Raw genomic sequence first — 26,911 nt, 5'->3', positions numbered from 1 at the left:
AAAGTTCGTTATCATCTCACGATAGCGCAAACTATTCACGTGACTGCCTGACCGGCCACATTTTGGAAAAAATACGGCCCAATGATGCCACCGGCCCATAAACCGCACCAAACAGTCACTCTTTGTGGGTGCATTGGTTTTTTGGCAATCACTCTTGGATTATCATTCGCCCAAATGCGGCAATTCTTCTTATTGACGAATCCACTGACGTGAAAATGTGCCTCATCACTGAAGATTATTTTCTTCGAAAATTGGTCATTCACTGTTGCCATTTCCTGCCACCATTCTGACCATTGACTGGATTGTGTATCTTTCCAAGATTCAAATTGAGTTAGTCTGAGATTGAAAAATATCAAATCAAATGCAGAAAAAAGCCTAACATTTAGGTGTGGTTCACATTCAACATCGGCCCTTGAAATTTAACCACCCTTTATAATACTTTCAAAAATAAACTTGCAAATTTTTATATTGAAATTCGTTGTAGTTTAGACGTTACAGTCTTTTAAAACGAGTCCGGTTTGGAGTACGATGCCCAGGTATAAGCGCGTTACTCGTATTTTTCTCGAAACTATTTTTTCCGAGTTGGCGTTGGTAATTTCTCGAAAAGTACTAACCGATTGATTTTAATTTTTAATATGTTTTTGAGTGGTCTTGTGGCTCTCACAGGTAGCAGTATTATAATTTTATAATAAATTTTTCTTTTTTTTTTAAGAGCAAGAACGTGAAAAAATCCTTTATTCTTTATTTTTCCAATAAATAGATGAAATATCTAGAAACCTTTTTTTTTTGTAAATCTACTACCCACCATAGCGACGTACTATCTCCTGATGAATAATCGACCTATTTTTTTTTTCAGACGTACTTCAGCAGCCCAATCAGTTAGGCCAGTGGCATGTGTTACGTCAGAGGGAGCAATTTTTTTTATAATTGTCATTAAAAAAAAAAAATATTTTTTGTTATTTTTATAAAGAATTGATCTTATGAATAAAAACGATTTTCAATTGATACCGATTGTTTTTCTTCAATTTTCAACTTTCAATTTTACCGTCTCCAGACCAGAACGGTGCTTTGAGGGGGGAGCCTGCGTTAGAGGCTTCAAAAAATCGATTTTTTTTTTTTTTACATAAATGTCTTCCCAAGCTATCCAAGAATGCGTCCTCAAAATTTCAGAATCAAATTCAAAATATTTCCGGAGTTACAGAAGAAATTGTGAGCAAGCGTCGAGCAGGGATACGAGCGGCCGGATAACTTTGACGCGTGATTTCTCGGTTTTTTATTTTTAAGATTTTTCCTAATTGGCTGGAAAGATAGGGAAAAAGTTAAACGTCCTATCGAAACGAGATAACATTGATTGTATTCGGAATTAAATTCTTTTCTAGTTGAACCTAAAAAACCTTAAGAAAGTTATAATTAACCCACTTTTTAAACAATCAAAGTGAATTTGTTCTTCCAAAAAAATGAATTTCTTTTTTAATTAGCGAAAAATTCTTCAATTTTTCACTTTTTGTTTAATTTTCTTGGTTTAACTAGAAGCTATACTATACTAAAATAATTTTTTTTTGACATCTTTCCCGCCGCACGAACATGCACACTCGAGACGCCTCGGGCAAAATGCATGTACCAGACATAATATGACATATATTTTAATTAAAAAATTTGAGAAGACTGTGAAATATATAACAATAAAACCTGATAGTTTCGTTTCAATCGAATATTTCTTTCCTTCCCAAAAAAATCCACGAAAAAATCGATTTTTTCAAGCCTCTAAAGCAGGCTCCCCTTAAGGTCCTGCGCACCGAGAAAGAAAAAAAAAACATTTGCAAATGTTGCATAGAGTGAAAATTTAATTTGCAGATTTTTATTTAAATTTCTTTGTAGTGCTACGTTTTCCTTTCATTTTTTGCTTAATATAATTGTTTTATATTATTTTATTTTATTTTTTGTGTTTTTTAATTTTTTCAATATTTTCCTTTATTTTATTTTTGCTTTTTTGTTTTATTTTATTTTATTTTTCCTTAGTTTTTTGTATTTTATTTGAAATTGCTTCATTTTATTTTCTACTGCCTTTTTTCATTCTATTTTATATTTCATATCTCATATATTTTCGTATTTTTCTTTTTTTTGTTTTTTTGTGTGATTTTTATTTTTTAACTTTTTATTTTTCTGAATACTATATTATAGATTTTCTTTTAAATTATTGTATTTTCTTTATTTTGCTTTATTTTAATTTATTTTATTTTTTATTAATTTTTTTATTTTATTTTATATTTTGTACGTTTTTTTTCCTTGTTCACTCCTCGCGGGAGCATAGGGCCTCGAGAAGATTCATGGTGCACGGTTCTGTGCTGTTGTTTTTGCACCGTCCCATGAGATGTCGGCATCTGCTACCTCTGCACCCTTGCGGGTTCCAGTCCAGGATGGCACTGATGGCACGTGATGCTGTCTGGTGGTTTTCTCAACGTGTGAACTATCCATCGCTACATTCTGCGTTTGATTTACCTAAAAATGGGTTCCTCGTTCGTTAACCTCCACAGTGCGTCGTTACTGATGGTGTTTGGCCAGAATATTCTGCAGATGATGCGGGGGCATTTGTTGATGAATTTTTATGTACTCATCTTTCATTTATTTTATTTGATGTTTTTCAATATAATATATTTTCTTTTATAGTATTTTTTATTTGCCTTTACGTTTTATTTTATATCTCAAATTTCTTATTTGGATTTTGTTTTACTTTTTTTATTTTAATTTTTTTTTTAATTTTCTTTAAAGTTTTTTCTTATTTATTTTATTTTATTTTTTATTAATATTTTTCCTTTTATTATATATTATTTCTTTTTTGCTATTTTTCATTCTTTTTTATATATTTCATTTTTTGTATTTTTTTTTAATATTTTTTTCTTTATATGTTTTTCGTATTTGAATTTGAATTATTTTTTTTATATGTATACAAATATATATAAACGTTTGGTTAATTTTTTTAGTCTTCTTTTCTTTGTTTCAATTTTATATTAATTAATAGAACTCTGCATATTAAACATTAGAACTTAGCTTCCCTGAATGTCAAAGCTAATAATATAAAAAAACAAAAAATTTACTTAATTTACTTAGAAAAGGCGCGCAGTTCTGTTCAACTAATATATATTAATAGAAATTTTCTACAAATATGTTTATTTATATATGTGTATTTAAGTCCAATAACACGCACAAATAGAAGAATTTACCTATTATGTCATGATTTATGCCATTCCAAATCAACAAGCCTATTATTTAGTATAAAATATTAGAGGATTATCAAAGAGAGGGATACAAAAGGCTTTAGAGAAGCCACGAGTCAAATTTAAATTAGACTGAATAAATATTTGATTCAATTCAAAATGATTTATGGGATAGTACTAGCGTGAATTTACATACATACATTTGGTCACTTCTACAGCGAATAAGGCATCAGAAAATAAGGCATAAATAGTTCATACGAGCTGCGGCTGACGCTGTGAAGCATTTTTGTTCTCTCTTTGATTCCATAGACATCTACTGATTACCATCTTCAACATAAAATTGTATATTATAAATATCAAAAATTACAAATTCTCATGAACATTGGTCAAATATTCAGCAGCTTTTTAATACTTTCATGGCATATTACAAATTTTTTGTCGACAAATAATCGGCATTAATTGCAGCGTAAATCGATTTGAACACCTTTTGGCTGGCCATTTCACCACCAGTATTTCCAAAAGCTTTTGAACTTATGAATATTTTCCTAATTACATTTGCTTAAGTATAGGAGTTTCTGTATGAGTTCATATAAGTGTGTGTGTGTGCAATGTAGTTAAATAACTGTAGGTGTAGCAATTTGAGAAAATTGCGAAGAAAATTGGGAGTTTCGTTATGGTCCTTGATATTGACGATTACTTGCAAAGGTTGAGGTTTTTATAGTGGCTTTAATTGCTAGCTTTTGAGATTTTACTGCAATCGTGCATCTTTTAGTTGTTTATAATTTTTGTTGTTGTTGTTTTAGTTACACTTTATTAATTGCCATTTAATTGCTAACATTTAATACCGAAGACTTTTATTTATTCCCTTCTCAGAGCTACTCCGATGATTACAGTGTCTATAATAAGCTGATCTTTATTTTATTTTATTTTATTTTATTTTATTTTATATTATTTTATTATATTACATTTTTATGTTTCAATTTTATTTCATAATTTTTTCTTATTAATTATTTAATTAATAATAATAATAATAATAAAAATTAATTTTAGTAAAAATAATATTTTTTTAATTCATTTCATTTTATTTTATTTCATTTTATTTTGTTTTATTTCTTGCCTACAAGTTATATGAACTTCACTTCACCCACTTTACTAATTTTTGTTTTCAATCCTCATCCAACGCGAAAAAAATGACACTAATGCAGTCACTTTTAAATGCATACAATTTTGATGGATGGATTAATCCAATTAAAAAGTACATTTGCACGCACACACAAACATTCATCAGCACACTTAAGCCACGAATGCCACAATAAAATAAAAGTAAAAACAAAACACACCAAATCTTTGAAAAAGAAATCGAAATGCATAATCGCCCGGTGCCTCAACCGCTTCGGCTGACTTTGCACACGCATACATACATAAATATGTATGCATATGTGCGCATGCCTGTCTACTAGCCGGTTTATCGCTTGCTTGGACGCACTGCGCAGCCGCAAAGACATGTCAAACACGCGCTTAATTTTGACGTTTACACTGAACGACCAACGGCTAGCCGAGTCACAGGTGCGCGCGTGCGCTCAACTCACGCTCACGTTCGGATTTAAGTCCGCACCGCTGCCGTAGAGCGCCGTTGTGGCTGAAATCGTGTGGATTCTGCGCAATACATTTTGCCGCCCTCTTACCCTTACTCTGAAATGGTTTTTCTCTAACTTGTACTTTTTTATTGCGATATGAAAAAAAAAATACGACTTTGATAGTCGTCGTATTTATTTTGTTCATTAGCAGTGTTTGCTGTGGGCTGGGTAGCTGGGTGTAACCCGGGTGGAACAGTTGAGATGTTTGAAGAATAAATTACCACAGATATATAGCATTAATAAAATATTGAAATGAAGGCGAAATTCATTGGATTAATGCCTTTGGCTAATTTGAGAAAAAATGGTAATAAAGATTAATGGATTTATTTTTTGGTTTTTACTTAGTAACAAAGTCTAGCATGCAGTTAAACTCGCATACAGAAATTCCGATCACAACGTTTTTGAGCTATCATTGATCATCCGGTATGAAGCGGAACGACTCGATGGTAGTGCAGCCCGTCGATGTGACCTATCCCGATTATGAGCTCAACTTCCTCCTATTTCCGCCACCGCAAATATTTGTTTACTCCTTACCATTTGCAGGTTGAAAGCTCGTCACAGAGTTTCCAACTGCATTTCAACTGCGACTATATGCAACTCTCTGTGTTGAAATATCTTTGATATAAGAGATGTACCTTTTTGAATAACGAACACTTCCAGAGAAAGGAGAGTAACAGATTTGTACAGGTATTTGGTAGGGAAGTATGGGAAGAAAACGTAAATAGTAATAAAGTAAAACCAACAACTCAAAGTAAAAGGCGGCGAAACCCTCCCGTATGGGACTGCTCAAATATTTTTTTTTCTTGTTCACTACTCTCGAGAGCATAGGGCCTCGACATCGTACACGGTTTTGTGCTGTTGTTTTTGCACCGTCCCATGATTTCGGCATCTGCTAGTTCGCGCAATATCGATCTTCTCCAAGTGATTTTTGATCGACCGTGATCTCTGCTCCCTTGCGGTCGATAATTCCACTTTCACTTTGTGAGACTGAAATAAATACTTTCATAACTCCTCTCTTACGCTTCTTTAGACCATCCTTACGGCATCGCTTAAAGCGGTTGGGGAGGCCCGTCGATTGTTTCCCATGGTAGCCGGCATCTTTTCGACTCGTGAAATGAGTTCAAGTCCTTCTCCTACTTCTTTTTTTTCGTCCAACGTATAGGGGCCTTTTTTCCTCTGTTACCTCTAATGGGTACCGCCTCGAATACTTTCACAGCTGGAGCTTGTGTCGATTCGGACGACATGTTATAATCCGCGAAACCGCTGGATCTTTATTCGCTGCACTTTTTTATATCGGCTCAGACAGCTCCTTGTTACATCATCTGCGACTTATGTCGCCTTCAACAAACAAAGATTTTAAAATTGTCCGCAGGATCTTTCTCTCAAATACTCTAAGAATCATATCATCGAGTTTTGTCATTGTCCAAGCTTCTGCTTCGTACATGGGAATGATAAAACGCTAAGAAAGAGTGACTAAGAAAGAATAATCTGCCACTCAATTACCTAATTAGTCATTTACTCACTAATGTGGCGCTACAACTGTGTGTCGGTTTTGGCCGAATCCAAAATGGCGTGTCAGCTGTTTCTCTCCTACGCTTGTTGATGCCAGTTGGAGGTCCTCCAGCACTTGGTCTTTCCAACGTAGATGTGGTCTTCCTCTTACACGCCTTCCTTTTTGGGGTACCGTGTCACCTTGTTGTACCGTCTTCTTTCATACGGGTAACATGGCCAAGCCAGCGTAGCCGCTGTATTTTTACACGCTTAACTATGTCCATGTCCCTATACACATAGTTCATACAACTCACTGTTCCATCGTATGCGGTACTTCTCACTTCCTCACGGAGGAAGCCAAAGATCTTACGTAGAATTTTTCTCTCGGAGGCCCTCAAAACTGTTTCATTCGCTGGGACATCGTCCATGCTTCTGCGCCTTACATATATTAGGATGGTAATAATGAGAGTTTTGTAGAGTGCCAGTTTAGTCCTTCGAGAGAGCGCTCTACTTCTCAGTTGCTTCCTGAGCCCAATATAACTCCTGTTGGCAAGAGTTATTCTCTGTTTGATCTCCAGGCTGATCTCCTAATTAGTCCTAGATTTACTAGTGTATTCCAGCGGAATACCCACATCCGGCGTAGGACAAACCTTCTTACACCTTTTATGCAACCCGCCCAAAAATATGCTAGTCATTGCAGAGATAAAACCTCAGCCCAAAATGGGCACCTCAAATTTATCTTCTGCACATTTGTATAACCAAAAAGTTATTTCCAAATCCATCTCCTTCAGAGGTTAAACACGTCTTCGACCTGATTTCCCAAAACAAAATTAATTTATAAAAAAAAAAACCTCAAGTCGTTGCACCCTGCTCACCAGCCAGCCTTCTAAGAAGATCCCAGACAATTGTCATTTTTAACTCGTCAAAGTTTCTAACCGCACATTGCACACATCTCTGCCCCAATGCTGTGTGTCACACAACTATTCCACTAACAAAATACTGTTTATAAATCTCGGTCTATTCCGTCCTGTGTCAGTTCTTATTAAGAGTTGCACCAAAACAAGAACAACAAAGTAATGCGAGCGAATAGTTCAGCAAACAAACAAACAGACAGACAGACACACGGAAAGTCAATCATTTGGAGTTAACTACCACAGTTGCATTATTTGAACGCCTGCGCTTTCGAGCAAAAACAAAAACAAGAACCCAATGTGTTAAGGGGAAAGAGTAGCACTGGACGGATGCGCAGCTGGTTGGGGTCCCCACACGTCAGCTGATCGTTTCTAATCTAAAGTGAGTGGCGTGTGCGCATGCGCTGCCATCATACGCACATACACATACACATAACAGATAGTTGTTGTTGTTGCATGTGGCATATGTATATAAATAAATGTCGGTATGTTTGCTAGCATTGCCATTGCCTCCCAGTGATTAATGTTGTTTGCTGCTGATTCCTTTTAATTCCGACACTTTTTTCGCTTCAAGCCAATATTAGGTGGCAGAACTGGCACCTCAACACAGCGCAAGCGCAACGCCTCGGTGGAGACTGCACTTTGCTCTACAGAAAATAACATATGCACACATACACATATAAAAAAATAAAACATATATGTGTGAGTGTATAGGTATGTGTATTCTCATCTGTTTATGTTCACGCTGGCCGTGCCAACTGATTTTGACCACTGTCAAGAATATTATCACTGGTATTTCATAATTGTTTCTCTGTTCTATTTGCCTTGTAGCTTTGTATGTGCGTATGTAGGTGAGCACAATTGGAGCCTTAGCTTTGGTTTTATTGAATTTCATTTATTGAAATGCTATGATTTGGATTTATTTATTTCCACTTGAACGCGAATCAGCTATGTGGATTTAAGTGTGTAAATACCCACGTTTATTTGTTGGGGGCTCCATTTTGCCTCAGAGCTGCGCCTGTGGGATAGTGTTCCAATTTTGGTGTAAATGTTGATAAAAATAGCGTTCGAACGGTAGATGGTATTGGATGGTATTGATCTGGACATCGTTTATTTTCAACAAGACGGCGCTATGTGCCAGGTTTCCGGACCGTGTTATCTCTCGATCAAGACATGATGCAAGACATGTCGTGGAACTGTCTTGTATACTTGAAGGAATCCTTTTTCTGTTTCTTTAGCAAAAATTTGCAATTTTAACGTACAAGACATGATGCAAGACATGTCTTCGAACTGTCTTTTATACTCAGAAATTCATTTTTTCTACAAATTAAGCTAGATTATGAAATTTTAACGCACAATACATGATGCAAGACATGTCTTCGAGCTGTCTCACAATTGGCCACCGAGATCTTGTGATTTAACACCTTGTGACTTTTTTCTTTGGGGCCACGTGAAAGAGACGGCCTACGCCAACAGCCCAGGATCGGTTCAAGACCTCAAAAATGGAGTTCGTGAGGCTATCGAGGACATTCGTGAGGCTATATCGAGCCACTTTGTAATTCGGTTATGGAAAATTTCATGAAAAGGATATTGTCCTGTATGCGTGGTCGTGGTGGTCATTTGCCTGATGTTATTTTTCCACTATTAACGACATATCATCGTCTTTATAATGAAATAAACATCCGATCATTTATATTCAAAAATAACTTTTGTCTTTGAATATCAAAATAACACCTCTGTTTGGAAAACCCATACTTTTGCTAAGCAGAGTAGACTTACGACTTTTAACTGGTTACTTTACAGGCAACTGCAGTCTGAGATATCACTTAAACAAAATTGGTGTCTCAGAGACTGTCATCTGTCAATTTCTTGAAATGTCCCTCTAAGACCATCACCTATCACTTTTGTGAATTGGACACTGAAAATTCAGAAGACATTCTTTGTGAATGTCCTGCACTAGTCAGGAAAAGGCTGCACCGCCTTGGCGGTATTGACGTCCATTCATATAAATTACCTTAAAATATGAGGCTTTGCACAATATATACCTACATTTTGGTTGCACTATCCTAATAATAATAATAATAGTAATTAAACTTTTCAGTTCCGTTCAGATTTTTATAAAGAATATCAGTCAAGGTTTTATTTTTTTATTTTTCTAAAGGAATGAAAAATGTTTCAGAGTATTCTGTAAAATTTTCAAGTCCATCGGATCAAAATTGACGAAGTTATGCATATTTGAGCGGCCGTTGCTCCAGGCTAGATTTCTATGCCTCCTCGACTTTCAGCCGTTTTCTGAAGCTTTTTATTTTTGAGCGCCCGTTGCTCCAGGCTGGATTTCTATGCCTCCTCGGATTTCAGCCGTTTTCTGAAACGTTTTATTTTTAAGCGGCCGTTGCTCCAGGTTGGATTTCTATGCCGCCTCGACTTTCTGCCGTTTTCTGAAACGTTTTATTTCTTATTTTTGAAATCCATGTGCGCTATAATTGAATAATTTGAAATTTTGCTTCGTAATTTTTCTTACAATTCGCCAGATATACCATTGAGATTTTTTGGTTCTGAAGAATTATTAATCTTATTACTGGCTCTAAGCGCAAAGAAAAATTAAAAAATGGGGGAAAAATTGTGTTAGAGATCCCTCGAGTAACAGCTCCTTTAATAAATTCATTTTAATTTTTTCTTTTTCAAATGGTTCTGTTGCGAGTTTTGATAAGAATCCAAAAAAATTTTTTTGTAAAGATTCACTTTGGAGATTCACTCTGACTCGCTCAGTTTTCAATATTTTGACAAGAAAGTTTTATAAAACTCTGAGCAAATAATATATTATTATATTTATATATAGTAGATATTGATTGAATCAAATGTTAGTAACTATTTGGCCAAAATATTAAAATCTTTAGAAATTTTTCACCAAATGAATCATTTAACGATTTTTTTTTGTCTGGACAGGCTAGCCGGTAGCAAAGAACTCAAACACAATTGAGTTTATTGTATTGCACTCGGGTTCCCTTTTTAATTTTCTTTAAATCTACTCGACCTCCGCAGAAATCTGTGCTTCGCCCATAGAAAGTGGCCGGTCATCAGTCTAACCAGCTGCCTGCAGTCCCCTCTGCTTAATGATAGGAAGATCTGCGACAGTCGGTCGGACGTGACAGATAGCATCAATTTTGTTCATCTGCAGCCTCTCTCAGCCTGCCAAGCTCACTTGTAGGTTAGAGTAACCCGTTTGCTAACCGTGGCTTTGATGGCTGCAGAAGGGAGTGGCAGAACGGGCTTAGGGCCAAGGAAGTTGGCCTTAGAGCCCATTAAAACGATTTTTATGCGACTTATAAGTACGGAAATCGTTGCCTGAAACTTTGACCTACCGACCTTGGGTCGTTTACTTTTCTAGGTTTACCATCTTTGTTAGGTTTAGATAGATACATAGACAGATTCATAAGCACATTATGAGGGTTTTGAGTATACAGTTTTACACAAAAAACAACTCTCAAATGCGATACATCCAAAATGCGGTGCAAAGGAAGGTTGCTTCATGTCGCCATCATTATTTCTCACAGTCCACGGCGATGTGTTGAGCAAAGCACTATCAAGCAAATGTGCACTGGAACTCCCACGAACGCTTAGAAGAGTTAACTTATGCAGATGTCCGTCAAAAGGTCAGATTTGCAAATAAATTTGGACTAGCTCAGTGCAGTCGCAAGCGAAGTTGGACGCAAATGAAATGCTAGCAAGACCGAACTCATCTAGAATTGTGTGCAAAACGAGGAAAAGAGATCAGTCGTAGAACAGAATTTTGCTACCTCGGAAATAAAAGAACACCAACAGGCGGATCTATTGAATATATCGCAAATCGTATCAACTAAGCCCTGCAGAGTTTTCGCAACTGTAAAAAATGTTGGTTTCCAATTCCATGTCGATCAAAACTAAGCAACGATTTTTTAATTTCAATGTAAAATCGCTGTTGCTGTATGGCTGTGCATCTTTGTCGCTTACGCCCGTGTGCTTATTCGAAGGCTGCAAACACATTCATCAATGCCTGCTTGCGCAAAATTTTTGAAATCTGGTGGTCTCTCGTAATTTCAAATCAAGAGCCTCTTATTCGACCGACGAACTCCCAATCGAGCTTAGCATCAAAGGAAGACGATTTGGCTGGATAGTCCATGCTTTGCGCAAAGATGCCGGCGAAGTATCCAGGGCTACTCGATGGTGGAATCCGCAAAGAGTTAGAAACCATGGAAGGCCAAAAACCTCTTAGCGACGCAAGCGGGAATGCGGACTTATCAACACAAATAAAACCTGGAATTCTTTAAAACAATTTGCTCACAATCGGAATGATTTCATGAACGTGAAATTACAATGAACTTTTTTTCCGGCTGGAATTAAAGAAAATTATATATATTCTCCGACGCGGCCAACAAGGCAGTGCTGTTTTAAGATCAAGTCAGTGGAATGACGAATAGGTCAGCTGAGGAGCATTGATTTCGAGCCAGAGTGGCTTTGAGAGGCAGACGTGATATCATATCCCACTTTTCTTATCGCAGCGGGAATGTTAGCGCATGGGATTCCCATGCGTAGTAACTCTAATGGCACGCCCTGGATATCTATCGCTCAATATAGATGAAGAAATTGTACTAACCACCTGTAGATACATATATTAAAACTTTAGGTTCGCCTAGAACCAGTCTTTTGCAGCTGACTTGATAATCTGTGAGAAAAATTGTTCGCCGCAGTAAGACAAATAATCCCAGTAGTTCTATATTACCTTGAACCTGATTTCGAGCCAATATTTTAATTGCATATTAAAAAGTACCCAAAAACTAAAAGAATTTTCACTGTTTTTCCTCAACCTCCAAAACACTGTGCTGCCAAAGATTTGAATCCCTTGTTGCTTGTCGCTAACGCCAAGTTTTTGTGCATGTTCTCTTATTGCCAGCTATTGTTGTTGTTGCCACTGTCGCTGCTGCTATCTATTTTGACGGTGGCAAATACAGTAGTTGATAGCGCATTTTGTTGGCATTTTTAATGTTGGCATTTTTTACGTTCAGCGTGTTGTTGTTGTTTTTTTTAATGGTACGGTGATGGTGTTATTGCGCTATGCGCTCTTAGTTGTTTTTGGTGTAATGTGTGACAGCTTATCTTGTTGCCACTGACAAGCCTGTTTCAAAACTTTTTTGTTCCTTCATTGTTTTGTTTTTTTTTCTAACATTTGCTTTGCCGCCGGCGAGATTGTCGTTTTGTCGAGCTGAGCTGTTGCCTAGGCTACTTGGGCTATTCTCTTTGCTGAAGTTTAGGTTTTTTGTTTGAGTTTGTTTTTGTAGCCGTGGCTGTTGTTTTTGGACAACACGTTGTTTGCTCAACTTGACTTGACTTGGGCTAATAAATTCAATTGAAATTTAATTAATTAGTTGACAGTTGGACTGACACTTGTGCACAGCGCGATTTTTCTAAGAATTTTGAGGGGAAGACGGGACCGCACTTACAGCTGGGGGCATAAGCTTCATAGAAGGTTTGTGGACAAAAAAGGTGGCTTTTCAAATTACGCGGGCTAGGTGCTGGTGTGCTCTGCGATTTTCACTATGGTTAGAAATATCGGAGAAAGAATTTGTCTTAAATTTTATGTTTGGAACGGGATTTCATGTGCCGAATCGTTGAAAATGGTGCACAAAGCGTATGGCTAGTGTGCTTTATCAAAAACACGGTTTTACGAGTGGTATAAGGCTTTTGCAGAGGACCGAGAAGTCGTGGAAGATTTGCCCCGATCTGGTCGTCCATCAACTTCTTCAACGGATGAAAACGTTGACAAAGTCAAGGAAATGATGCTGGAAAACAATCATTTAAGTTTGAGGGAGGTATCTCGTGACCTAAGCGTGTCTCACGAATCAATTCGCAACATGTTGCACCATCAATTGGACATGAGGCGCGTGGCTACCCGCCTCGTTCCTAGAGAGTTGAGTTTCTTTCAAAAAATTCATGGGAAGAATGTGGCTGAAGACATGCTTGAGCAAGTAAATTCGGATCCAATGCTTATCCAGCGCATCATAAAAGGTGATGAGACGTCGGTATATGAGTTCGACATGCAAACCAGTCAACAGGCGGCTGAACGGCGCTATCCACATGAGCCGAATGCCAAAAGCCACGTCAAAGTCGGTCAAAAGTGAAGGTCATACTACTTGTTTTCTTTGACTATCCTGATGTTGTGCACTCGGAATTCAATCCAAATGGTTGTACAGTAAATAGAGAATATTATTTGGAAGTTGTGCGACGATTGAGAGAGAATATGCGTAGGAAACGGCCCGATTTGTCGAAAGATAACTCATGGATCTTGCACCATGATAACGCACCGCCGCACAAGGCTCATATTGTGAACACTTTTTTCACCAAAAACTCGACAAATATCTTCGTACAACCCCTTATTCATCGGATTTAGCCCTCTGTGACTTTTCCTTTTCCCAAAACTTAAATTGCCACTCCGCGGACGCCGCTTTGAGTCGATAGAGTCCATTAAGGAGAATTCGCTGAAGGAGCTGAAGAAGATCTCTTTAAGCGCGTGACTGGACTAATCCTTGACTGGAAAAACCTTATTTTGCGTTTTATTGAACAATTCCCGGCACTGTTTTTTTTTTGTTTTTTTTTGTGTGGTGGGTGAGGAGGGTTGAAAATGCCTTTGCATTTATAGCGACCGTCGTCAACTGCGTCGAATGGTGCAGCCACTAAAACAATCCTTCCTCCTCTCCTGGGGAGACTCCCTTCCCGGCACTACCTTGCATTACTTCGGGAAGGCCCAGAACGGTGTCCATTAAATGAACCAATACTATTCACCCACGTCTGGGTCCACTATATTTGTAGCCAGCTTCATGCTATAGGCTCGACTTCTAATGTCTCTGTGCCGTCATACCAGTGGTATGTGTGGAATGCTCTTAGGTTCCTTTCACATGGGTGAGTAGATGTTATACGCTATCGAGGTTTCTTTTGCATCTACAGCAAAGAAGATGTTGCGGTAATATTATACCGTCTTATGCCGTCGTGAGCACATGACCCGAGCGTCTGTGATTTGTCGTCAGTTCGTAGACAGTCCACCTCCTATCGTTTTTCTCTGCGTTTTGTGCTGCCGCCCCGCGCGTTGCAGGTGCAGCATTATCCTCTTTGCCTAACTTTTAACTGCGTTCCTACAGTCATGCGATGCACACAAGTTATTGATTGAGCTGTTTGGGCTCAGCTGTTCACGCAAGACTAACTCAAGCGTTCGGCGTTCTTCATTGGAGCGACCATATAGGTGCAGCATATAAGATGACTGAATCCACCACGCTTGCCAGCAGGTGCCTTCTGGCGCCTTGCGGTCCGCCTATGTTTGGAAGAATTCTTGTAAGAGCACCGTTGACTGCCATTGCTTTGGAACTAACAGTTGCTAAATGTTGCTTAAAGCAGAGCCGTGCGTCAATCATTACGCCTAGATACTTTATTGCCTCTTGTGGTAGTATTTCATGGTCACCTATCCGCAATTTCATGAACTGTGTTTTTTTCTTCGCGCAGTTACAAGGACCGCTTCGGTTTTTTGTACGGCCGGTACTTTTTTGACAGAATGTATATATAGGATGCATGCGGTAGTTCACGACATAACTTCCCGAAACTGTTATTTTTGCTCTTTTTTAGGTAAGACATGGAGAACTAAAACTTAACTCAAGAAATGAAAAGACTTACAGTCATTATCGCTATTTGTGCAAATGTCTTCGATTTAGAATTCTCAAATTTTCTTAAGTGCCCCTGTATATGCGCTTATAAGATTTGCCGTGAATTGGAAGCATTAGGCGGTGATGCATAATCTGTTGAAAAACGCAAAAAACACGGGGAATGTTTTGGCACTGTCCGATCTGCAGAATTTATTCAACAAGTGCAAGCGATCGTTGATGAGGATCCTTCCAAATCAATGTGGGAGTTATCCAATCAAATCGCCTTCTAAACAAAATTAAATACTCTGAAACGCCTCAGATGTTATGGTATTTTTCTGACGAAAAGACTAAGACCAAAAGACCCACCGCAGAAATGACCAGAATGACAGATGGTGTTGCACACGAAGTTTCCAGCCACAGTTATAGTTGTGAGGAAACAAGACGTGCCATGTCACTACACTTCTTTACTCAAGGATGAATTCATATATCGAGGCTCTAGAGGCAGTAGTCAAACCATGAATTGATAGTGTACGCGGTGGCAGCATCTTTCAGCAAGACTTTGCTCCTTCACACAAAACGATGGCGACACAAGATTAGATGCCTGAAAATTTCCAGGGCCACATAACGCCGAACTTATGGGCGCCTAACTCCCCAGGCCTTAGTCCTCTGGACTAATAAGTATAAGACGTAGTTGAGTGTGAAACCAATAGGCATCCTCATAACACCATTTCTTCTCTGAAGGTTTCATTTATACCGTTATGGCCAATATGACTTAGAATCATGCAATCGTTTTCGGGCTCGGATTGAAGTGGTTATTGCAGCTAACGAAAATTTTATGGAATAATTTTATAGATACATAATAAGTTAATAATTTATAAAAAATCCGTGGCGCTTGTTTAAATTTTGTTCAAAATAAGATCGAATTAGTTATCCTCAAATACCGTACGCACTCTATAGATAATTGCGGGTGTTTGGCCGAGCTCCTCCTCCTATTTGTGTTGTGCGTCTTGATGTTGTTCCAAAAATAGAGGGACCTACAGTTTAATGCCGCCTACGAACGGTAGATGATTTTTATGAGAAACCTTTTCATGGCAGAAATACACTCATGGGTTTAGCAATGCCTGCCGAGGGGCGACCTCTATTAGAAAAAACTATTTCCTGTTAATTGGTGTTTCGTGCCCGGAGTTTCGAATCTGTGCACTTCTGAATGGTAGTCACGGACCAACCGATTCTGCTACGGTAGACGTTGGTACTTTATAAGGTTTTGACATTTTGAGAGTTTGTGTCTGTGGTGGCAAGTTATCGATTTCTATCAAGAAAAAGAAAATCGCCCGTCCTGACTTTTGGCGTTTAGTGCTCGATATCTGTATATTACTTTAGAGGGGACAAAACAAATGTTCATATATAACAAAATATTTTTCGAAAAAATATGAAGTTACCTTGTTTCTGAACAAATCATGTACATGTCTGTCCAAAGCAGGTGTGGCTCGATTGTGCAGCTTCAAATTGATTTGAAAATGTGTGTGTGTGCGTGTGTGACATACATACATACATACACATACAATTTTTTATTTTATTTTATTTCATTTTTTTATTTTTATTTTTTAATTAAACATTTTCAATAAAATGCTTTGTCCATTCAATGTAAACGATCAATCAATGGATGTGTTACGTTGGCGTTTGAAGAAAATGTCAGTTGATGCCTAACAAGCCTAATGCCACAACACCACAATGCAACAATGCCATTCAAGTGCCACGAATGCCACAAAATTTAACTACTCCCAAACTGGGGCAAAAACTGAACAGCTTTATTGCTTCCACAAACAATGAACTCATCGTTCATTCTGTCATTTACAATTGTTTCACTCCCCCAGGCAAACACAACTACCTACTGGAGTGCTCTACTACTCTTCTCGCCTTCTGCAACATTTGGCCATAGACTCTTAACGCCGTCTGCCCCACTTAGTGGCAGCTTCTCCGCGCCAATATCTGGGCGCTAGTATTCATAATATTCGTAGTAAATCACCTGAGGTTAAATACTTCAACTTAATATGTTGCTGACATGTTCCGTAGCTTATGTGGCTGCTGTGTGTTTGGTCGTCTGCCTGTTGTCTCTGTGTTGCTTCGTTGCCTCGGAGCTTAGTCAACGCTCGCATGCCTCTTTTTGGTTTGTTTTATTTAGAGGCGTTAAAGGCGTTGCCAATCACGATATCGCCACACGAGCAGGGTTCGCCTCTGCATATTGGGCCTGCCTCGTGTCCAGTAAAGCATAGGATTCTAGTACTTGCGGTTGCCTTTGAAACAAAAAGCCTGTGCTCCATGGCTGTGATGGTGTACTTTGAATAAAGGGCACACTTCTGTGTGTCTAAGAATGTTTGCTAGGAAATTCAGTTTTACGCGCTGTGATGTGTTGTCTTTACTTTGTGCGCAGTTCGGCTAGTTAGTCTAGTAAAGAAGTTTTCCCCATAAAAACGAGTAGTTTTGTTGACAGAATACGGCAGTCGATATAAGGCATGTTATTTAAAGCTTGGGGTCTTGAATATTGGGTATGCCAAAGAATAGCGAGGCACTGATTAGGTGACTGAAATCCCCGGCAAGACTGCGAATGGGGCAAGAACAAAACTCCACTAACATTGCGGCATCTACTAAAGCTGTATAACTCAACCATAGGCTCTGAGGTCGCATTCACGAGGATTGATACGGTTTGATATTTATTTCTTGGTTCTTGACTTTGGAGACAAGTAAGATAAGGTGGCACAGTAGTAAGGAACTCCAACAAAAACTATCAAAATGGAGGCTGATCGACAGGATATAACTATGAATACCAGGCCGGGTCGATTTGTGGGGAGGCAAAAAAATCGCCCATTGCTCTGTGAAAATCATATTCTAGGGATCAAAATAAGAAACTTTGCCGAAGGAACCATACCTCTAAAACGAATTCTGATGTCCCCCAATTTGGGTCGAACTTTTTAGTTTATTTTCTCATGTAAAGGCCAAAAATGGTGATATTTTGAAACGATTGTATGGGGAACCCTCCAGGGGAGTTCCAGGGGGTGTGCCACTGGCATGGATGGATCGGCCGTCCAAAGTTAGTGGGGGTCGCTCATACATTTGGACTCGATTGGATCACTCTAAATGGGTCAAAGTGGGATTTTTCGTTCGACCCAAATTGGGGGACATCAGAGTTCGTTTTAGAGGTGTGGTTCCTTCGGTTTCCTATTTTGATCCCTAGCATACGATTTTCACAGAGCAATGAGCGATTTTTAAATCGACCCGCCCTAATGAATACTCTTCCGGCGCGATATTATTTAAATTATTACCAGCCAATTTTAATATAGAAATAACCAATGAAGGAATATCTGTTCCGGTGGAATGAAAATTAAGGCCTCGATAGCGGCTGAGTCGACCAGCGAAACAGTCGCGAAACATGGTAATGTGTTTAGGAGTATTCTATCGGTCTAGCATATGTATTTACAGGATGTCCGATGGCAAAATAAGGTTAGGTTAGGTTGACCTGGCTGACTGAAAGCCATCACGTAGACCTATTGGTGCTTGGTGGTACCAGATGGAGCTTGACCCTTACGTTTTCTTGTAGTAGGCTTCTTGTAACAAGCCTGCGTCTTTTGCGAATCTAAGTAAGCTCTGAAACTCTAACCCCGAGAGACATTTTAACCTCTTATATTGTAGAGCTCCTAAACATTTCATTCGGGTTCTAACTAATGCAGGACATCAGATGGCAAAATAAGGTTTCAAATTGAAAGTTTCTCCCTAACCGCGTTAGCTTCGTAATTCACGGCACGGGGAAACAACGAGCGTTCGCAATCGAAGCGGATTTCAAGGCCAAAGATTAATGTGCAACTGCTCGTCGTATTGCAGTGTTCACGAACTGCTTTGTTCACATTATAATATTCGACGCTTACGTGAAGTCGCGAGAAAATATTTGATACGTTCATGGCTACGAAGATTCCGTGCAACAAGTGCGGTGGCAAACAGCCCACGGCCGGGCCCCAACGAGCGTCGCGAACAAACGAAGCTACTGAATTCGTTGCTACAAGTTTGTATGATGATCCGCGTTAGTCCGTGCATAAGAGAGTGTCTGCCTTGGGACGTCCAAAAATGTATTGCTTATGACATATTGAGGAAGGATTTAAGGACTTCAGTCTACCAAAACTCGAATCGTGCAAGCGCTTAAGCTTAATGATTACAATTCAAGATAAAAATAAAAATGTCTGCCAGACAATGCGAGCTCGCTGTACGGCAAACACTATCTTGGAAGGAGGTAACGCATTTTCATTTAAAAGGAAGTGTAAATAAGCAAAATTGACGTTATTCGTCACCTTAAGGACAGAACTCACTATTAAAACATCAACAACCACTCCACAATTCCAAAGTCACGGTTTGGTGTGCATTGCCAAGCAATTTCTGTGGACGATGCCATTTATCGGCGCATATAGAAATATTATTTTCTGCCAAAAATGAGAGAGACAACGCCACGCCGCACACGGCCAAAGAGACCACGGAGATACTGCGAGATTTCTTCCCTAACTAACTAATGAGCCGTTTCTCTGACACATCCTGGCCACACGGGTCGCCCGATCTTACCACTATGGGCTTTTTTATGCGGGAGTTTCCCAAAAGTGAAGTCCATGAATTGAACCCAGCACTAAAAGAAAATATAGCTCGATTAGGGCGTGCAAAAACATTACTTCTGCAGAGGAAGGGGAAGAGACGATCTCGCACTTGCTGTGCGATTTTCCTGCTCTATCCAAGCGTAGATTTACCATTTTAGGCAGATATTTTTTTCAATAATTTGGCGGTTCTCAGTACTGTGAAACGAGATCGAGCGGCTGTTATTTTAAAATCAGCCGCCACTATATTCCATTGCTTAAAGCGTGATGCAAAGAGTTCGGCTGTTCTCTTTGACAAATTTCCTTCTCGTACAAGGTCATTGAAGTCGGCTTGCGTTACTAAATGCGGCACTGCAGTCCCAAGTTCACTGGATGTTGGTACAAATTCCGATACTTCTGGTTCCCCGCATCTCGCATTCGATGCAAGAAATGTTGATAGCATTGTTGGTGCTACTGTTGGTTCTCCATCCCTTAATTCGGAAACATCATCAAAAATCTCCATTGAAGCCGCTATACGTTCTTCTGGTGAGTACAGAACCGCTGGAATAACCGATTCTACATTAGCGTAGCGAATTTTGTTGCGGCGGAAGTATTGGTACCCTTTAGTTTGAGTAAAAGTTACGCAAAAGTAGCACAGTTCACTGCAGTGCTCCGTACGTGGTAGCCAAATTGTTGGTACAGAGCACTTTATTGTTGACCTTCCATCAGTAAACTTGCATAAATTTCCATAGCAATAGTCGCACACGACTTCCGGAGTATACCACAAGTAAGGAACATAAGCAGTCTTGAATATTTTCTGAAACGAATTAACCACTGTTTTCGTAATATTTTTAAAATTTTTACTTGGTGCGAATAAGCCACAAACGTAACTAAAGTTATTTCGAGTCGGGCACTGCATTTTTCGTAAGATGAAATATACAGAAAGACGTTTTCGCGCAACAGAACTTAAAACAATTGTCCGGAACTGGAACAAACACACAAACGGCACAGAGTGTGTTGTATGAAACAATAAATTAAAGGTTAATAAGTTGTTTAAAAATTTGGAGTTCCTTCAAGTTATGCCGAAAATTTAGAAAAAAAAAATTTAAGAAAATCTGAGAATTGATAAAAATTTTTTTTTTTTAATTTTACATAATAAAAACATTTCCACGAGTCTGCCTGCAGAAATTCAGCGCGATTGGATCACGGAAAAGGGGTTAGAAATTGATCCAAAGTTTTTCACACAGGCGGACTACGAGCTCTATATTTTATACATAAAAAAAAATTCTGACCTGTACATGAAAATCGCCGATACACGTATATTTTTATTTTTTCTCCCCTTTCCGAAAAAGTATATTTGGTTCATAGGACAGAAAAAAAGTTCGTCTTTGTAACGAAGTGTAATTACAAAACTCAAATTGCATATGGGGAATAGTTTTATTGTAAAAAAAGCGCAGTAAGATTTGAGATTGAAAATCCAAGGGTGTTGAAAAGTAAAGTGCCTTACTTAGTATTTCATCTTTGATGATGCAATCGCATCTTCGAACTTCGCAATGTTATAATAAAAAGTCATGACAGACGCGAAAACTCAGTCGAAAAATGTAAATAAATTCTAGAGCAGATTTCCCGCACGCTATCAGTAAAACGTCTAGACAGCGTAAAACTATGCGCTTGAGTGTGTGTGTGAAATATGACGGAACAACCATCAGGTGACGCACTGAGTCGACCGATTTGAGTTAACATTCCTACCAGAATTGCATTGCCATTGCTTGACATTTGCAAAAGTCGTGAGTAAATCTACCTCTGCACGTGTTTTCAATTTTTTTTTTTAGTTTTAAAAATAGATTTGAATAAATATTTTGCGTTAAAAATAAATTCAATTGCGTGAAGACCTTAGGTTAGGTTAGGTTAGACTGGTTGGCAATAAGCCACGCATAGACCTTTTGGTCCCTAGCCATACCAGATGGAGACCGACCTCTATGATTACCTAAAGTAGACATCATGTAGGATGTCAGGGCTTTTGGCGAATCTAAGCAGAGCTGGAAGATCCGCTTTTGAGACGTCCTCCAGACCCTCAAACAATGGGGTTCCCAGGCATCTTAGTCGCGTTTTTAATAATGCTGGACAAACGCACAGAAGGTGTTCTAAAGTTTCCTCAACATCCTCTCTGCATTTCCTGCATTTGCCCGTGTTAGCAATCCCTTGTCACGTTGTTAAAGGCCCCTGATATATCTAGAAATACTCCTAGAGCAATCTCCTTATATTCTAACGCCTTTTCTATGCTTAGTACAAGTGAGTGAAGTGCAGTTTCAGTAGATCTGCCTTTAGTGTAAGCATGCTGCACCTTGGATAATTCATCCAGCGCAATTGTGTCTCTAATGTATGTGTATAGAATCTTCTCTAACGTTTTCAGGAGAAATGAGGTCAGACTAATGGGCCTGTATTCCTTTGAGTAGAGAGAGTTGCTTTTTCCCGCTTTTGGAATATACACAACTCTCGCTTCTCTCCACAATACAGGAACGTAGCTGAACCTCAAGCATCCCCTGAATATCGTTCTTAACCATGGTACCACAAAATGGCTTACCTTTTGGAGCATGACTGGGAAGATTCCATCCAGTCCTGGCGATTTATATGGGTCGAAACTTTGTCTAGCCCATTCTATCTTGTTGGTCGTAATTACATTCGTCGGGATGTCGTGCAGTGTCCGCACACCCTGGAAAATGTGTGCTGACTAGGTCTTCTAAAGAGTCCTCACAGCTGTCAGCCCACTTCCCGTTAATTTTTCGTATTATTCTTGGCATAGACGGATTCTTGGATAACAGTTTCCTTAGTCTAGCCACATCGTTAGTGTCTTCCATACTGCTACAGAAGTCTTTCCAAGATTCTCTCTTGGCTTTGCTTATCTCCTTCTTGTATACTTTTAGTAGATCCTTGTATTCCTTCCAACAGCACTCATTGTCAGCAACTTTGACTAACCTATAGAATTCATGTAGCCTACGCCTTTGTGCTTCTAATTATGAACACCTTATAAATGTTAAGAAACAGTCTTGGTAATGATACCCTAAAAAAACAGCCATTTAGCAGTGACATGAACGCTTCAATAGAGATTGTGATCCCATGGAGGATGACGAAAGTAGTGGCAGGCCGATAACATCGAATACTGGTGAAAACCTTAATAAAGTTGAAAAAAAGTTGATCAATAATCACAAATTAATCATCGGAGAGCTAGCAGAGACTGGAAGTAGTTATTAATGATGTGGATTTGCGGCGTTTGTCCCAAAGCATCTGAATTTCATACAAAAAATGGATCGCGTTGCTATCGCCAAATGCATGACTCTCAAGGCTCAAACCGACCCAACATTCTCCAAATGCATCATTATTGGAGACGAGAGGTGTGCTTATGAGTACGACAGATAATCCAGACATCGGGCGAGTGAGTGGCGAACTCCGAATGATGATGAACCAAGAGCAAGAAACGGCGTCGGTTTCAGTAAAAAATAAAAATAAAAATAAGAAGCGATGTCTCCGATTTTCATGGGTTGCAACGATGTTGTACACCACAATTTTTGGCCAAAAGGTCAGACAGTTAATAAGGACTATTATTTGGGCGTTATGAGACGTTAACGTGAAGAAAAAGATACGCTTTCGTTAAAAAACAGAATTTTTGTGAGAAAAAAACTGGTTTGTTTTGTACTACGACGACGTGCCGTCGTACAGTTCCATTATGATCCGTTAATTTTTTACCAAGAACGAAGCCAATACCATCCAACAGCCATTGAATTCCTGCTCAGTTATTGCTCCCTTCGAGTTTTTTCTGTTTGATCGAGTCAAAAAACCACTACGGGAAACCACTTCAGCGTTTTAACAGCCGAAAGGAGGTAATGGAAAAATCGAAGGCGGCGTTCTGATGGCTTGACCAAAAATAGAGTTCCACAAATGCTTCTAGGGCTCTGGATCAAACGCTGGCCTATGTGCGTTGCAGGTGATGGGTAGCACTTTGACGGCGATAATATCACTTTTTAGGCATAAACTTGCATTTTGAATTTTCTGGATATGTTCCGGGAACTTTTCGATCAAGGCGGCAAATGTATGTAAGCAAAATTGTTCAACTGTTTGTCCACCAATGCCGCCACCAAATGTGTTAAAAAAAAGCTACGAAAGAGCAAATGTGAACCCTTGACACTTTATGCGCCACCAAACAAGACAAAAGCAAAAAAATAGAAAAAACACACACACACAGGGATGAGTAAATATAATAAATAAAGAAAGAAAAAAACAAATACAGTAAGTTAGTACAAATAACAACAACAAAAAGAAACAGAACATGTGGCAACCCAATAGATAAAAGTACCCAGAAAAAAGAAGAAGTAACAACAACTGCTAAAGGATAAACGCTTACCGCCATACGCTTCTTGAATCTGTAAGCATCAGATGTAAGCAACTGTCAGTGTGCGAGAGTGTGTGTATGTGTGTGCGTGTGGCAATGCTATTGCGGCATCATATTCTAATTAAGCGTGAAGCGCACCTGGAGGCGCTTTTGTGCCACCACTACGCGCCCAACTGACTCACAACAACAACAACAACAAAAACAACAGTAACTATAAAAACAATAGCAACCACAAAACGCATGACGATCGATGCGCACATCTGTAGATGCTCGTAGAGCCGATCAAAAGTATCAGTGCGATCACACACGATCGATATAACGTACACATACATACATATCTACATATATATACATACATACACATGCATATATGTATAAAAGTAATCTTAGATATATCTGCACATTTGCCCTGTCCAGCCTGCTTGCTTCCAGTTGATTCTTGTTTTTTTTTTTCTGCTCACCATTGCGCGCATCGATGCTTGAATGCATGAACGCTTTAAGGGATGCATGCCGTACGGGTTAGGGCAGCGGCAGAGAGATGCGGCTGCTCGCAGAAGTAGTGCATGCATGGATGGATGCTTAGTTGGATGGATGGATTGGCATCGTCACCACGTTATCGACACATATAAACTGTAACTAATTGCGGTTGTAAGTGAGGCAAACTCTCTCTTAACTCCAACTCAGACACATAGCAATAAAATAATGAAACGAGAAACTAGTGAATGCAAACATGCAGGATTTGACATTGTGCACACGCACATAAATACACATACAAATACATAAAAACATCTATATTTCTTGAGTCGGTACTTTGGTGTGCCGCCATTAGATTTTGCATCTCGAACTTTGCCGGCTGAGTGCAGTTAAAGGTAGCTCAGTTGTCGGATTACAAGAACAAAAAATACAGCTTTTAATACTTATATACCTAGAGTAAATACAGGGTGGCCCAACTGCACTAAAAATGTATGTTTTACTTGTGATTGATTTAAATTGAAATATGAGAAAGAAGATTTTGATAAATAATTTAAATTTGAGTCGTTTGTGCAGCATTTTTATGGGTAATGGAAACCATGAAGCAATAATTAAAGGTGATGTAAGTATCCTAATTTTCACCCTGTGTTAGCCATCTTGAAGCTACTTAATAAATCCGTGTTGTCCTCTTGGAAAAGCTACTTTTTATTTCAGAGCAAATTCTAAAGAAAAAGTACTCAAAAGCGTTGAAATTAAAACTTTTGCTGAAAAAGTTAGCAGGCAATACTGTTTTGCCTATTCCATTTTGGTTAAACTTTCGCATCTTTCAATTCTATTGAAAGTTCTGTGAAAATTATTCTAAAAATTACATTGATAAATAGCTGCCACATAGCCACATTTAGGTAAGTCTTTTGTTGCAGATTATCAATCTGATTTTTTGTTAATAACTGCTTAAAATTTATATACACAGGTGTGATTAGAGCCCGTTGCTGCCACCAATACTTTGCGTTTCACCAAAAAAAAAGAACCCGGTGTTAAATAACAGGCATTTATCCACGTAAGCATGATTTCTGTGACAAAAAATAACACTGACACTTAGCATCTTTTGACCACAGAAACTTACGAGGGTTGCTATTAAAATTTCTAGTCTACACAGTTTTTAGCAGTTTGACATTTCAAAAAAAAAAAATTGCTTTATCGGCTTAATATATTTAGTAATCATTTAAGGGGGTAGTATGGTTAATTCGGTGTAAAACAAGCATATTTTTCGAAATTTTTTTTGTCGACACAGTTGATTTATTCAAAATTTTATAATTACTTCATTATAAAGTCATATTTAAAGAATATTGTGTGAAATTTTCATTGATTTTTATGAAGAAATGAGTTGGTGGCAGCGAATCTTCGCGGACGTCTCATAAAAAAGTTTTATTGCGGTGTCCCTCAGAACTCATTACTGGATCAACTAAAATCAAAAAACCAAATTGATTTCATCAGCTAATAAAGTTTCGCAGGTAACAACGTCGAATTTTTTTTTTTTTTTTTTTTTTTAAGTTTTTAAAGCGCTTTGAAGTCAAAACACCGATTTTTCATAAAAAAAACTTGAAAACTTTGTTGTTTTAAAATATGACAAAATTTAAAAAAAAAAAAAACTCGACGTCATTATCTCGTGAATAAAGTAAAGAAACAAAAAAACCAAATTTGAAAAGAATCGGTGCAGTAGATATGAATCTACAGTGGACACCGACCGTAAAAAAGGCAAGTGTGAGAAAAGGTTTTAAGATTTTCGGCAGCGTGAAATCCGGTTGGAGAGGTAGATACTTAATCCTTTGTGTCTTTGTCAATTTTACTCGAATGCACTTCAAACTTTCACACAATAATCTTAAGATGTTATAGAATAATTAAAAAAAAAAAAAAAAAAAAGTGAAAAAAAAAAAATACCATACTACCCCCTTAAGTAAATTATAAGAAAAAAATGCCAAAGAATAAGAAAATAAACGGAAAAAAAGATTTCTTGAAGTGCTTTATTTTTAATAGCTTAAGATTTTTCGTGAAATAACATTTTAAGTAAATTAATAAAATTGAGATTTTTAGAATACTTTGTTTATATTTAAAGTACAATGAAGGAAAACACTCAAAACACTACATCGGAGAAGATTTTATCAAAAATGTCTGTGTTTTCTTTACTATTAATTTTTGGATTGAATCTTTTAACAGACGAAATATGCCAAAACCAAGCTGTGTTTTGTTCCACAAAACGTGGACAAAAGAGAAAGTTAAGTTTGTTCATGTTCCCAAAGACGAAGTGAAAAGAAAAAATTGGGTAAAATCATGCAGCACTTCGTTAAGCCAGGCGAAAAAGGTTGCATGTATAACTTTTCGGCAAAGGATTTCGAGATCGGACCAGATCGGAAAAGGGCTAAATTGTAAAGTGATGCTCTTCCGATGCCTATCGAAATTTTGCATTGTTGGATTGAGCCTGAGACACCCCCTCATTTAGTTGACGCTTCTACGCAAACAGAGTAAATTCT

The 26,911-nt window shown here is 38.2% G+C and overlaps 1 protein-coding gene across 1 annotated transcript in view; it reads right to left on the bottom strand.

The window, feature by feature from the left end:
- LOC128867193 (protein gooseberry-neuro) overlaps nt 1-26,911 on the bottom strand; it is a 114,173-nt gene that overhangs the window by 62,596 nt on the left and 24,666 nt on the right. The window lies entirely within an intron of this gene.

Source organism: Anastrepha ludens, chromosome 6, assembly GCF_028408465.1.
Source record: "Anastrepha ludens isolate Willacy chromosome 6, idAnaLude1.1, whole genome shotgun sequence".
NCBI lineage: Eukaryota > Metazoa > Arthropoda > Insecta > Diptera > Tephritidae > Anastrepha > Anastrepha ludens.
This window is presented reverse-complemented; position numbering and strand designations above follow the sequence as displayed.